This window comes from Mus musculus, chromosome X, assembly GCF_000001635.26.
Source record: "Mus musculus strain C57BL/6J chromosome X, GRCm38.p6 C57BL/6J".
In the NCBI taxonomy this organism is placed as follows: domain Eukaryota; kingdom Metazoa; phylum Chordata; class Mammalia; order Rodentia; family Muridae; genus Mus; species Mus musculus.
The window spans coordinates 103,745,708-103,758,453 of NC_000086.7; the positions used below are offsets into that span (position 1 = coordinate 103,745,708).

Here is a 12,746-nt window from a genome sequence, read left to right on the forward strand (position 1 = left end):
GAGGTGTTCTCCAGTGTTGTATTTTAATTCCCCACTTCCTACTTTGTCTTTAGTCTTACAGGATGAGCCAGCAGTATAAACCCAAATGGCAGGATTCAGCATTCAATTACTACCTCTATTTCTAGGTTTTTCCTATTGTCCTCCTTAGGGGAGGACCGCTTGCCCTACGCTGGAGGTGTGGAACATAGAGAGAAAACATGTGTATGGATGAACTTCACAAATTTACAATTGGGGTTTCTGTTGCAGAATTAGACAGGTGAAAAGCTTGAGAAGCCTACAGAATCAAATCCATCTGCTGAAGTATACTCTAAAATTCAACTACTTGAGGAGCCTGGAAGTGTAGCTCAGTTAGTGGAGGGCTTTTCTAGCATGTACAAGGTCCTGGATTTGACTTCCTTACTTGATAAACTAAGCATGATGATGCATACTTGTAATTTCAGCACTGGAGAGGTAGAGGTAGGATGAGAAGAAATTTAAGGTCATCTTTATCTACATAGTGAGTTTGACCCTGTCTCAGAAAAAGGAATCACTGAAGATCTCTGGAAACTATTTCAATTGCCTACAGCAAGACTGTAGTAAATCTTTGTAAGAATTACAATAGTCTGTTGTGCCCTCATCTGCTCCCATCCATTAATACGCACTAGAGTAATTTTGAAAGAGGAACCTCAAGTGAGAAAATGCCCCTGCTGCATTGGCCTGTGGGCAAGTCTGTGATGCAATTTCTTGACTGATGATTGATGACTGACAAGGGAGGGTCCAGCTCACTGTGGGGGTGTTGTCCTAAGAAGTCAGGCTGAGCAAGCCAGTAAGCAGCATTCCTCCATCAGCTCCTGCCTCCAGGTTTCTGCCTTGAGTTCTTACTCTGACTTCCCTCAGTGATGGACTGTGATGTGAAACTGTAAGGTGAAACACACCCTTTCTTCCCCAATTTGCATTTTGTCATCATTGTAACCACAGCAATTGACACCCCAGCTATGATACATCCTTAATCCCCTGTTCAGTATCCATGGTGTTTTATTCTGGAGTTGGATGGGGTCAGTAAGCAACATGGTGTTTCTTCATCTTGTATCTCTTGCTACAGGGTGGCAGTTTGACCCAGAAGGGATAGACTGCTGGAATTTATCATCCCCATAAGCTTTTTCTCTCTGGGGATGGGACATGATGGGCTAGGAAGTTCTCTTTCCTCTAAGCTCATATTAGTAAGGGCAGGGCTCTCTACTGGGCAGACTGACAGGCCAGTAGGTAACATTGTGTTCAGATCATCTCTACTCCACATCATCCATAGGGAGAGGGTTCGATGCCAAGAGAGAAATGTGAAGGAAAATGGCGGCTTTCTATTCTTGTGCAGCAGTTTGCTCACAGAACAAGTGTCACTCGGCTTCCCCTGCTTTTGGATCTAATGTACGAGAGCAGAGGTTCTGTCCACAAGGAAATACCAGCTTTAAAACTAGACAATTCCTGAGTTGTGGATACAGCTTGGTGGTACAGCATTTGCCTAACATCTTCAAGGCTCTGGGACTGACCTCTAGTGCCATTGGTAAGGAAAACAAAACAAAACAAAACAAAACAAAACACCCCCAGAAAGCCTTAATGGTTATCTAAAAGAAAAATGGCGAAATTTACTGCTTAAGGGGTTTATCAGAACCAGCCCTCATTGTTGAATAATTAAGAGGACTGGGAGTACTATGACTCTAGCAGCAATTACAGAATGCTTAGACAAGATATGAGTTTAATAAAAAGAACCAGAGCAAAAGCTAAGAAAAATCTTCTTATGGTCTGAATAAGCCTCAGAGACAGTTGAAACCCTGCCCTTGTAATGGCCCTGACTTTAATTGGATGAGATTGTAGAATAATTTATACTCTAGGGCATTGTTAAAAATGCAATGGTGGAATTATGAAGCAATTAGTGCAGGCTAATAGTGTGAGATATCACTAGAGATAGATTATACAGGAGCTAAAAAGGAATCACAGGAAAAGAGGCAGAACTGTGCTAAGATCCCAGTAATGTTCGGTGGCAGAGGTGCATGCGTGGCTGAGACTGAGACCTCTGAAGGGCTAGGTGAAGGCTGTACAATGAAGGGAAGTGGACGTTTCTGTACTCTTGTAGTAAAGTCAATAATAATATCAGTAGTTGCAACAATATGATATTTGAAATATCCAGTTTTCAAAACATTTTTGAGACATGCAAAGAAACAGGAAACTGGCAGATAAACAGGAAAAAAGCAAGCAACAAGTCTCGAGGGGGCAGATTGTCAACACAGAAGACAAAGCAGCTGCTGTAAAGAAAGCTATGCCTAAAGAGCCACAGGGTGTATGATGACAAATAGACCACTAATAAAGAAAAATAGAGAAATAGACCACTACCAAATAGACCACTAATAAAGAAAAATAAAGAAATGCGAAGTATAAAAACAACCAATAAGAAATTTATACTAAATACTACAATAGCTGAAACAAAAAAGAGTGCATTTGAGGCAGCAGGAGAAAACTCAGCAAACCGTCAGCCAGGAAAGTGGGCAGAGCTCAGAGCAATGTGGGGCACTGTGAGCAGACATGTACATCCAATGGAATTCTGGAAAGAAGAGGGAGATGGAGAGGAGAAAATAAATAGTAAAGATGCCTCAAAATTTAAAGACAGACAGTAATCTACATAGCTAAAAAGTTGTATACATGAGAAGTTGAGTGGACACCGGAAGGGTCATGGTAGAAATACCACAAAGTGATGAGAGCCAATGGATAAATAAATAAATAAATAAATAACATCTGAGACAAAAAAGCAAAAGGAAATGATTCATCATGATTAAGAAGTAATAGAGGCTAAAGGTGGTGGGATGACCTATGCAAAGAAAACTGTCAGCACCTAATCTTATATATGGAATGTCCCTAGTAAGCAAATACATAGAGACACAACGTAGATTACCAGTCACTGTGGCCTGGGGAAGTAGATAGTGGTAAGCATTCTGTCGCATTACAAACATATTAAAAACGTTCAATCACATACTTTAGTAAATGAATTACTTGGTCTGGAAATTTTATAGGCATAAAAATGTAAACTTGAGTATAGCAGTCCATGCCTATAATTTCAGTACTTTGAAAGCTGAGACAGGGTGTATGATGACAATGGCATGCCATGACCATGATCTTGAGGACAGTCTGGACTACACTGTTAGTTCGAGGGAGTGGCTCATGCTACATAGTGAGATGCTAGCATACAAACTTGTAAACTGAAATCAGCAATATAAATTCCCACCTCAAAGGCCTAGAAAAATAAAAATTAAAGAGCAGAATAAACCAAACAGAAGGAAGCCAACACAAAAGAGTAGAACAGAAATAAATAAAAGAATAAAACAATGGGAAAAAATCAACAAAACCACAAATTAATTCTTTGAAAAGCTCTTCATACAAAATGAGAAAACTTAATGAGACCTACCAAGAAAATAAGAGAAGACACAAGTTAATAAAATTAAGAATAAAGAGAAGAGATAGATATTGGCCTTCCAGAAACAAAAGAAACTTAAAGAAAAGTTATGAACAATTGTATGCCACTAAATTAGATTACTTAGATGAAATGGGGAGATTTCTAAAAAGCCATAAATGACCAAAATTCATGCAAGACACAGAGAATCTGAATAGAACCATAATGAGAGCTGGAATGCTATTAATTAAATACTCTATTGCCCATTCTTAAGCCTCACCTCACTGGTGACTTTCATAAAATAATAAAAGAATTATTAATACCAGTTTTCATAAACTTTTCCAAACCTGTGAAAGATATAACAAGGAAAGAAAAACACAGACTATTATCTCTTCTGGGTATTGATGCAAAACACAACAAACCCTAACACACTGAATCTGGTTACATATGTAAAAAGTTTATACACATCACCTTATGGATCTTTCCTAGCAATACAATACTGACTCAATGTCTGGAAATAAAGTAATATAATGTTGAGAGGTATAAAAATTAGCAAAACATAGTTTTTTTTTTTTAAAGAAAAACACTACAAATTAGGAATAGAAGAGAATTTCTTCAATAAGGTAAAAAGCCATATATAAAAATCAAGGCTGAGCCTGGGGTGGTGGTGGCCCACGTCTTTAATCGCAGCACTTGGAAGGCAGAGGCAGAGGCAGCGGCAGAGGCAGAGGCAGCGGCAGAGGCAGAGGCAGAGGCAGAGGCAGAGGCAGAGGCAGAGGCAGAGGCAGAGGCAGAGGCAGAGGCAGAGGCAGAGGCAGAGGCAGAGGCAGAGGCAGAGGCAGAGGCAGAGGCAGAGGCAGAGGCAGAGGCAGAGGCAGAGGCAGAGGCAGAGGCAGAGGCAGAGGCAGAGGCAGAGGCAGAGGCAGAGGCAGAGGCAGAGGCAGAGGCAGGAGGCAGACAGATCCTTGTGTGTTTAAGACCAGCCTGGTCTACATAGCTAGTTCCAGGGCAGTCAGGGCTACACACAGAGAATCCTGACCTTGAAAAAAGCAACAAAACAAAACAAAATAAGGTAAAAACAAACAAAAAAAATCCCAAAATGGTGCCCCCTCCCTCCAAAATCCAAGGCTGGGCTGGTGAGGTGTCTCAGTGGGTAAAAGCATTTTCCATGCAAGCTGGCCACCTGAGTTTTTTCCTCAGATCACATGTGCAAATGTTTGATGCAGTAGTATGCACCTATAGCACTAGCACACCCCTGGAAAGATAGAAGGTGAAAACGGGAAGTTTCCTAGACGTGGATAGGCTAACTAGCCTAGAGTGGGCTGCTTGGTAGAGATGAGAAGCAAGATTTTGACTCAATAAAGTGGAAAGCAGGTACTGACTTCAGAAAGTTGTCTTCTAACCTTTATCACATATGACATGTCAGGCTTTTGCCTGCACACACACACACACACACACACACACACACACACACACACACACGCACAATAATAATAATAATAATAATAATAATAATAATAATAATAATAATATCTCAACACTAAGATCATAATTCTTGGTGAGAGATTGGTTGCTTTCTCTTTTGCATGAGAAAAATGACAGTGATATCTACTATTATCATATCAATTCAATATTATACTTGAAGTTCAAGACAGTCCAATAAAAAAATCCAGGTTAGAAAGGAATAAATAAAACTACTTCTGTTTGCAGATGAGGTAGAAGTGGTCTCATATGTAGAAAATCTTAAGGACTTGACAAAAAACTGTTAGAACTAATCAATTCATTCAGGATGTTTACAAATAATATCAATATACAAAGATCAATTTATGTTTTATATACTAGCAATAAACATTCTTAAAATAAAACTAAGAAATTATTTCTATTTATAATTGTATCATAATGTACAAATTACGGTTCACTTATAGGAGTTCCAGGCCACCTAAGCTATAGAGTGAGATCCTGTCTCAAAAACAAACACAAACAACTCTGATACACTGTAAACTACAATATATTGCTGGGAGAAATTAAAACATAAATAAATAAGACCATCTTTACATCATGGATAAGGCTTACTATTGGTAAGATAAGTTGTCAATTTACTACAGAGTATCATAGTACTCTTACTTTAATCAATACTTTTATCAAAATGTTTACTGAATTTTCTTTTCAGAAATTGATCCAAATTTTAAATGAAAAGGCAAGAGAACTAGAATAGACAAAGCATTTTTTAAAGAGAAAAACAATGTAAGATTCACAGTTCCTGATTTCATATTCATCACCAAGTTACAGCCACCAAGACAGTGTGGTAATTGCATAAATATGTACATATTGACCAATGAAACACAATTAAGAACTCATTTAAAAATGGTGACAGTCATGAGTCGAAAGGAAGAGGAAGTAGACAGCTATTGTTTAATGGGTACAGAGTTTTAGTTTGGGCAGATGAAGAAGTTCTAGACATAGATTAAAGGTGAGGGTTGCACAATAATGCAAGCGAATTGAATGCAACTTGAAATGACAAAAAATAGGATTGGCAAGATGGCTCAGTGGCCACCTGTAGGGAGCCAGAGAAGTCAAAGACCCCAACACCACAGTCTAATGAAAGTAGCCAAGCTTTCTCTGGGTGAGAGGCTGGGAGGAATGGCGAAGACTTCCTCAGACCCAAGTGTGAATGCTGATAGGCTGTACAGAAAATGCCTATTGTAGCTTCCCTCCTGGGTGTTTATGGACTGAGTACTGCCCCCTTACAGAGACTGCTCCTACTGAGATTAGCTGAAGCTTCATCTTTGATTCAGTTGTATGCCACAAACCCCATCTCCTTGTTCATCTGTAAGCAATAGGCTCGCCTTCGTGTTCTATTGCATACGTGCTGAGCTTCTGTGGAGCTGCACTTTCTCCATCTGAGAGCCTAGAGCACCCAATGCCAGCCCTTCTGCCTCTGTGTGTCCCTGTCCTTTTTTCATTTCCTCAGCACCCCTGGTCAGGATGCGTGATCAAGCCATGCAACATCGAGGCAGCCATCAAGTCTGAAGACATGAACTCAATTCCTAGGACGTGTATGATAGAAAAAGAGAAGCAACTTCTCCGAATTGTCCTCTTGTTCTCTGACCTACACACACATGCACTGGAATGTGCACACACATGGAAATTGTTAGTAAAATGGCTGAAATTACAAATGTTACACTATGCATTATCTTACCACCATGAAACAAACCTACTTCTTTTTATGCTTTAAAAGTTGCCAACCAGTTAAAAATGCATGCTGCTTTTGCAGAGGACCAAAGTTTGGTGCCCAATACCTACATCAGGCAGTTTACAACTTCCTGTAACTCCAGTTCCAGAGGATCTGATGCCATCATCTAGCCTCTTTGGTACCTGTGTGGACACGTGTACACACACACACACACACACACACACACACACACACACACACACGCACGTAAAATAAAAGCTGTCAGAAAGTGAAAGAACAATGCACAGCATGAGACAAAATATTTGTCGTAAGTTAAATAAACATTCTATATACAGAACTAGCTGGAATCCTAGCACTAAAGATATGGAAAAGCTCAGAAGCAGTGACCTTGATGCCAGTCCAAATTTCATAGCAAGACTGTTTATTGAAAAAAACCACACCAAAGCAATAATAAAAAACTTCTTAAAATTCAACAACAAAGAGAAAAGTGGCAGCAATTAGAAATAATAAAAGAAAAGGAAAAGAAAAAAGAGAGAGGCCAGAGATGTACTTTAGTGGTAGACTGCTGGCCTAGCATATGCAAGGCTCTTGAATCAATCCCCAGTAATGTTTGGGGGGGGGGGGGGAAACAAACCAAACCAAACACGAACAACAACAACAACAACAAACCCCAAACTGGCATGCTATGGATGTTGGAAGTGATCACACTGTCCTAACAAGCAACAAAAAATGTAAACAAAGCTGAACCATTAACAACTGTTCATAGGACCAACAGCCAACAGAGAAATGAGTCTTCAAGGTAAACCAAGCTATTATATAAATGGACAAGCTAATATACAGGAGGAGCACACTACCAGGGGAGAGAGCACTCTGAGAACCAACAGTGCCATAGGAAATCCCAAGCTATAACTGACAAATTGCTGGAAGTTCACAACACATGATCAGAGAATTAAAATCTCCAAGGGACTGCTAATCATAGGAGGAGTCCCATGGTTTTGTAAGCTCAGAGATCTACCAGTTTCTCATAGTGAAGACTGAAGAAAAATAACCTCGTATTTCCATCAGAAGTATTAACCACTCTGAAATAAACTAGACTGGAGGATTTTGTTCTTAACAAGGCTTGCCTACATTCAAGAGATCACAATCAACCAATCCACACCCTCTCACTGTTTCTTTTTAAATATAGGATCTTGCTGTGTAACTTTGCCTGGGTTGGCTTTGAACTTGCAGCAATCTGTCTGCTTCAGTGCTGAGTGTATGCTACCAACCCTGGCTCAGATTTTGAAGTTGAACTGCTGTTTAGTGAAAGCTTAGACATGAGTGTTAAGAGAGTTGAAAAAAATGCATTCAAGAAGAAAGACATATGAGAGAATGGATATGGGCTTCTTTAAGAAAGAATTGCCAAAGAAGCTATGTTCATGTGTCCGTGGGCATGTATGCATGCATGTGTATATGTGGAGGTCAGAAGCCAAAGTATATCTCCATCCTCCACTTTCAATATAACGACCTAATAGGGATTACTAATCTTACTGTGTGTTTTCCTCTTTTTTCTACTTTGTTTTTATTTGTTTGTTTTGTTTTGTTTTGCTTGTTTGTGTTAAGACAGGTATCTCACTGAATCTAAAGCTTACTATTTGGCTAGACTGGCTAGCTAGCAGGCTCCAGGGATATATCATCTGCATTGCACCCTCTACCCTTCTAGGTCTACCATCATGCCAGGCTTTTGTGTTGATGCTGGGGATCTGAACTTGGGTCCTTCCTTGTGCTTTCGCAGCAGGCACTTTATTAGCTGAGACATCCTTCCAGCCCACCTCCATGAGGAACTATTTTAACTTTTCATATAACATTCATTATACACACACACACACACACACACACACACACACACACACACACACACACACACATTACAGGCTAGAATTCACAGGTGAGGGAGGTCATGCAGTTTTATCTTTCTGAGTTTGAGTCATCTCCCACAATAATATACTTTCCAGATCCACTCATTTACCTGCAACTTATAATTTTTTAATGTACAGCTGAATAAAATCCTATTATAATTAAGTGACACATTTTTGTTATCTATTCATGTTGTCAAAAAATTTTAATCCCAATTTGGGGATTTTACCTGACCTTGATTTCTCAGTTCCTGGATAAAAGACATACACAACCCTTATATTTACAATAAGCCTTAAACAGCACAAGATCTGGGCTGATATCTACCCTTTATGTCATTAGAATTTACTTTTTTATCTATAACCCCAAGTTATTACTTGATATGTTTCATCTGGGCTGCTCTTAACTCTAATTGACCAGCCCTCAGGGCCACGATTTCATGATTCTCCTAACCCATGACGGCTTCTCCTTTCTCCTTCACCTTCTTCTCCCCTCATGGTTCTCCTCCAACCCCCAAGTCTGGGAATCCTAACCCCACCTATGTCTCTTCTGCCTAACTATTAGCTGTCTGCATCTTTATTTGTCAATCAGAAATAACTTGGGGGCAAGGTCACAGAGCATGTCTGGGACAACCAGGTCATGTGTATGTGTGTGTGTGTGTGTGTGTGTGTGCACTGAATGTTACAATACACAGCTAAAGACCAAACCTCAACATATTCATCTGTTGAGGGTAAAATTAGGTGCTGAGGAAGGGCAGAGGGGGGCCCATAAGGACACATGTGGCATGAAAGAGGAAGAGACTGTTGGAGGAGGCTACAAAAGGGGATGGAGACATATTGTGGTGGCCTGCTTTTAATCCCAGCATTTTGAAAAGTAGAGGTCTGTCAGTTCCAGGCAAGCCAGGACTACATAGTAAGATGTTGTCTTAAGAAAGGGGGATAAATGGGGACATGGGAGTGTAGGAGATGAAGAGGTGAGGAGAATATATGGAAATACATTTTGTTGGAAATGCCATAATGGTATTTAATAGCTTGCATGCTAACTTAAAGATTAAAAATGTGAAAGATGAAGAGAAATGACCTAGAACAGTGGGCCAGCTATTAAAGGCATAATAGGTAATAGACACAAAGAAGAAAAAGAGAAAGGAATAGAAAAAATCTGCACCAATGATACCTGAGAACTTTCTCAAGTTACTGTCTGACATCAAACAATAGAAGCAGGCAATTCAAGAAAACATCAAGCAGATTCAACACACATCATTTCATTTAGGCATGTATTCAAACTAGAGAAAATAAAAAATATGGGGAAAATGTTTAAGGCAAAGCAAGAAACCACATAACATGTACAAACAGCAAAGGTAAGAGTTATGCCTGCCTTTTCTTTGTTTATCCATGGAAACGAGAAGAGAGTATGGTGAAATATTTAAGACATCAAAAGAAAAACCTTATCAATCTAGAACTTTTTATTCACAAGGTACCATTCTTCACAAACAAGAAAAGGATGGAGTTTGGATTGTCTTAGACAAAAAACAAATGGAAGACATTTGTTGCCAGTACAAATGTTAGACAATTGAAGTTCTTCAGAGAAAAGAAACCACATAGGTCAGGGACCTCAAGTGTGAGTGCTGTTTAGTGATACAAACCTGAAATTCCAGCTACTCTGAAGGACTGAGGCATAAGGCGTGTAAGCTGGACTATCCTAGACATGACACTTTGTCTCAAGCAAAATAAAAATTTACAAAAGGGTTGGGGGTGTGTCTAAGTGAGCAATTGTCTATCTTGTGTGTGGCCTTGGCTTTAATACTCAGCACTGCAAAACAGAAGGGAAATCTCTAGGTCTATGCAGGGAGAGGACCTGGGTTGTTTAAAAAGGCAAGCTGAGCAAGCCATGGAGAGCAAGTCAGTAAGCAGCACTTCTTCATGATTTCTATCCCTGCTCTTGCTGGAGTTCCTGCTCTGACTCTCTTCAGTGCTTAACTGATCAGGACATGTACGCCAAATAAAGCCTTTCTTCCCCAACTTGCTTTTGGTTAGTGTTTATCACAACAACAGAGACATAAACGAGGACACACACACACTCACGTGCACGTGAGCATGCAATAGATTATATAGTTCTACAAAGAACAAAATTATGTCATTTTCAGTAACATGGGTAAATGGGAGGGCATTATGTTAAGTGCAATTTGACATAAAGGAAAGACAAACACTACACATTCTTACATTTGGGAGCCAAAGGTTGATCTCAATGATGTAGATAATAGAGTGGAATTATCAGCACTTGAAAAAGGTGTCAGTAGTGGTGGAAAACAGGATCCTTAGAGGATACAGGAACGCAGTTGGATACAAAGAATAATGTCTAAATGTATGTGATAGAATAAGGATGGTTAACAATTAAATGGCTATCTCAAAATAGTAGAGCATTTTTGAATGTTGCTAACACAAGGAGTTAATACATACCTGAAAAAAGTTATGCCAAGCACTCTGATCTGATCATTACGTATTGTATATGTTAGGATTCTGTCTAAGCTCCACCCCACAGTTACCTGGCAAAAGACAGGTATGCTCTATGCCTGTTACCTGGCAACAGCTAGGTATGCCTGGCCCACTATAAAAGGGGCTGGTTGTCCCCTCCTCTATCTTTTGCTCCTCTCTTCCTCTCTTGCTCTTTCTCTGCTTCCCCTTCCCCCTCTCTCCCTATTCTCTTCCCCCTCTCTCCACATGCTCATAGACAGCCTCTACTCTACTCTTCTACTTCTCTACTCTCTCTGCCTTTCTCTGCCTCCACTACCCTACTAATTCCCCTCCCCATGCCCTGAATAAACTCTATTCTATATTATACCATCGTGTGGCTGGTCTCTCAGGGGTAAGGAATGCCTTGGTATGGGCCCGCTGAGGCACCCCCTTCTCCCATACCTCACCACACCTCCATAGAACATATCTCCCTTCTCTTTATCTTTTTAATAAACACAACAGTATATATGTATGGAAATAACACAGTGTGTCACATAAATATATATGACTACTATGTTTTAACTAAAAATTTAAAAATTTCGAGATTTGTCTTCAGATCAGGAAAATTTATTAGACATCATGGAGGGCACTATCTAATGTTAAAGGAACTGATGCTCCAAGAAAACAGAATTCTTACTGAGTATCTGTCTTACAGCAAAGCATTAGAAAGCATGTGGTAAGCAAGAAACACCATGGTGGTCTAAGATGGTGACTAATACACAGTCTTCTAGAAACTCCAGGGAGTAGACAGGGAAATTTTGGTAATAGTTGTCAGACAGTGTAGACAACATAGAAATATCTTTAGTAATAGTCAAGTAAAATTGGCAACAATACAAAGTTAGAGAGAAGGTTTAAAGTCCATGCTGGTGGAGTCAGCTCAGTTTATTAGTGAGCTCCCCACTCACATGGAGATGGAGGATCAGCAGCAAACTGGGAGCCATGGATTAAATCAGAAAGCCTCACACATGTACTTAAGAGTTTCTCTTTTTGAAAGTAGCCAAGGAGCTAAAGGGATCTGCAACCCTATAGGTGGAACAACATTATGAGCTAACCAGTACCCCGGAGCTCTTGACTCTAGCTGCATATATATCAAAAGATGGCCTAGTCGGCCATCACTGGAAAGAGAGGCCCATTGGACTTGCAAACTTTATATGCCCCAGTACAGGGGAATACCAGGGCCAAAAAGGGGGAGTGGGTGGGCAGGGGAGTGGGGGTGGGTGGATATGGGGGACTTTTGGGATAGCATTGAAAATGTAAATGAGCTAAATACCTAATAAAAAACGGAAAAAAAAAGAGTTTCTCTTTTTTAAAAAAAGATTTCTTTATTTTACATATGTGAATGACATTGTCACTGTCTTCAGACACACCAGAAGAGTGCATCAGATCAGATTACAGATGGTTGTGAGCCACCGTGTGGTTGCTGGGAATTGAACTCAGTTCCTCTGGAAGAGCAGTCATTGCTCTTAACCACTGAGCCATCTCTCCAGCCCATACTTAAGACTTTTAGTAAGCAACATTTTCTAGAGCAGAAGCACCTTCAGGCTGCTCATGCATTTCCATTGTAGTGCATGGCCCTCCCAAGCTCAGCTTCTCTGTATAGACATCTGCTCCTTCTTCATTCCATGCTGCCCCAGTCAGGCCAATCTCAAGGCTGTGGAGGTCAGGGCAAGTGGCACCTGATGACAGGGAAATTACATTGGTCAGGCTCCCATAGGAAGCACACAAATGAAGGTAA

At 40.1% G+C, this 12,746-nt stretch overlaps 1 protein-coding gene across 1 annotated transcript in view; it reads right to left on the reverse strand.

Moving 5' to 3' along the window:
- The window catches only part of Slc16a2 (solute carrier family 16 (monocarboxylic acid transporters), member 2), a 124,575-nt gene that overhangs the window by 48,294 nt on the left and 63,535 nt on the right, over nt 1–12,746 (reverse strand). The window lies entirely within an intron of this gene.